Below are 3,098 nucleotides of genomic sequence, written 5' to 3' on the forward strand. Positions count from 1 at the left end.
CATGAAACACTTTAATTCTATGACAGCCATACACCAAGGACCAGAAAAATCATTTCATCTCATAATGTTTTAGAGACCCCAGGCAAATGTAAACAGTAGATGTTTTTAGACATTAAGAATTCATTACAAGGACTAAACAGCTAAACTGAAAATCTGCTGATTTATTTGGAATTCCATGGGATTCTGGTAGGAGATTTATTAAATTATTTACCATACTTCAACAACAAAAAAAATTACCGTTTATTGAATCTGAATATAACACATATAGACTTATTTCTTTCACAACATGGTTTATATTAAGTGATAAAATACATGCTAAAATAACATCGAGTGGCTATCATTAATTCACAAGTAGTGATCCATTTTAATATAAAACCACCCTGCTTCTATGAGTTGACTCACTGATGATTAAATATTCCCAGGATCTTGTGATAAGATTTACCTCTGTCAGTGAAAATTGCCAGGGTCCCAGAGACCAGAGTTTGCTATTTATACAGAGAGAATTGTCCTGTCAACCAATATCTTTTGAGAAAACTATTTATATAATTTTATCATAACTGGTTCCATATAATTTATCTTCCAAACTTTCTCAATATCTAGTACAACTACTAGATATTATTCTTCTCTTAAGTGAGTTCTTGACAAATATTTATGTCCATAAATTACATATAATTATATTTGTGTGTCTGTTTAGACAGATAGTGTATGTCTCTGTATACATACAGACATTGTAGACAACTGTATACATTGCAAAACAAAATGAAGAAATAGGATTAAGCCAGGTAACTCTATGAATAGTAGGAATTATATGGTAAGGATGGAATGAATAATGCCAGTGGTGGCAACCATCATTAGAAAAAGAATTCAGGGGCTTATTGCAAGATTCTGAGTTAGCCGAAAGTCTCAAACGGACAGATGACCAAACAAACCTCATCTTGAATAAATCTGTTTCCTGGTGGATAGAACCTCTCTGGTGATAATGAAGTAAAATAAAATGATGAGTTATCTAAATGAGAACACTACTAATTTAAAGCAAGACCTGTGACTGCCAAGACTTGATGGCAGAGGAGATGGGAAGAGAGAGATGAGAAAAGGCTAGTAACAGGGAAGACAAGAATAGCACAAGGGAACTGTGTCTCTGTGGTGAAGGCTAGTTGCATCAGGGTCCTGATAAGTAGAAAAGGGAGGCAGGCGAGAAAGTGTATGTATGAAAATCAGAGAGAGAGATTTGAAGATGCTTTTTGACCCACCTTCAAGATGGAGGAATGGGGCCAAAAGCAAGAAATTCAGGCATGCTCTAGAAGATGGCAAAGGCAAAAAAAAAGAAAAGAAAAAAAGATTCTACTCTAAAGTATTTAGAAGCATTGGAGTGCCGTGCTACCGATACTTTGATTTCTAGCACAGTGAAACTTCTGGTGTACATAACTGTAGTATAACAAATCTTTATTGTTTTAAGCCATGAAGTTTGTGGTAATTTGTTATAATAACAATAGGTAACAATAGATCCATTATACCAGGAGTAACCTCTTTGCGTGTAAATTTTCTAGAGCTATCTTATTTTGTACTCATTGGATCCAGTAAACTAGAAAAATATTTTTAGCTGAATAAACTTTCTTCATTTTTCATTTCTCCTTCTAGCCCCTCAATTTAGGACTGAGTGATTTATTTGTGGAGGATCCAAAGAATTCATGTCATTTCCAAATCAAATTTGGCTGTTCAAATCATTAAGCCCAGTAGACCTCATATTACTTTAGTTTAATAATAAAGAGAGAGGTTGATTTTTTTCATTTAATTAGTAAGCAATTAAATTAATTCAACTCTTTTACTTAATTTTAAAGTTATTTTAATACATTAAATGCTAGGTCTGTCAGACTAAGGTTTCTGAGATTTGTTAGATAATTTGATAATTCTGCTAGGAGATAAAAGTTAAGATCTGGGGTCCCTGAACAGAGAAGAAGCAATAAGTCATTTTCACAGCAGTCTATTGCACACTGTCTCTCTTTCCTTCTTAAATCAATTCACATGTCCTCCCAAGAAGTATGTCTATATATACTTTGTCCATCATAACCCAGTTAATTTCTCATCTTGTATGTTTATTTCCTCTGAGATGAACAGATCAGGGCCTTTTGAGGGGTGTCTGTTCAGGGCTTCATAGCCATGAAACTTGAGCTGCCTCCTCTCCTTGTTGCCATTTGCTGCCAATGAGAGTTGAGACCCATCAAATTCCTTCAATTTACCTTCATCCAAGACTGACCCAAAAGAAATCATTTGTTTGATTTCCCTTATTTTATCACTTTGCTTTTAAAACAAGCAAACAAACAAAAAACTAACATAAAATGCAGCATAATACTAGATTGAGGACACAAATTTTAGATCTTGGTCTCCCCAATGTATAATCTTGGAGAACTAATTCAAGCTCTTTAGGCTCCCATTTTCTCACCTCTTCAAGGGGAGAAGTAACAGTATTTATTTTAGTTGCTTGTTATAAGGATTAAATGAGATACCAATAGCACCTTCTCAGTTATGATTACCAACAATATCTCCAGATGTCCTAATATCTCCTAGGGGGCAAAATCACCCCCAGTTGAGAACCACTATGCAAGAGTGACTAGAATGACAAAATGAGAATTTTTACAGATGTGTGTTATTATGTGTGTGTGTGTGTGTGCGTGTGTGTGTGTGTGTGTGTTTGATGGGGGAAGAAATACTGAATGTTCAGGAAAGACCTCTTTGAGGGCTTAAAAATGAGAGGAAAAGAAAGCCAACCAGGAAATGATTTTGTAGAAGGCTTTCTAGGCAGAGTTGAACAGTAAGTATTAAAGCAATAAAGTGATAATAAACTTGGAATCCTAAGGGAGTAGGAAAAAGTCTTGTGTGACTAAAGCGTAGAAATAAGAGATGATGTCAGAGAGGCAGACAAGAATAGATCATAGGATCATATAAAGCCTTACAGGCCATAGTAGAGAGTTTATATTTAAAATATATATATATATATATATATATTATGAGAAGTTTTGGTGAAGGAAAGAATTTCTGGGCGGTTCTAAAGCACAAAATACTTCTAGCTAGGCTTTTAAAGGTGGATAGGCCTGGATCTT

This window comes from Pteropus medius, unplaced genomic scaffold, assembly GCF_902729225.1.
Source record: "Pteropus medius unplaced genomic scaffold, Ma_sr-lr_union100, whole genome shotgun sequence".
Lineage (NCBI taxonomy): Eukaryota > Metazoa > Chordata > Mammalia > Chiroptera > Pteropodidae > Pteropus > Pteropus medius.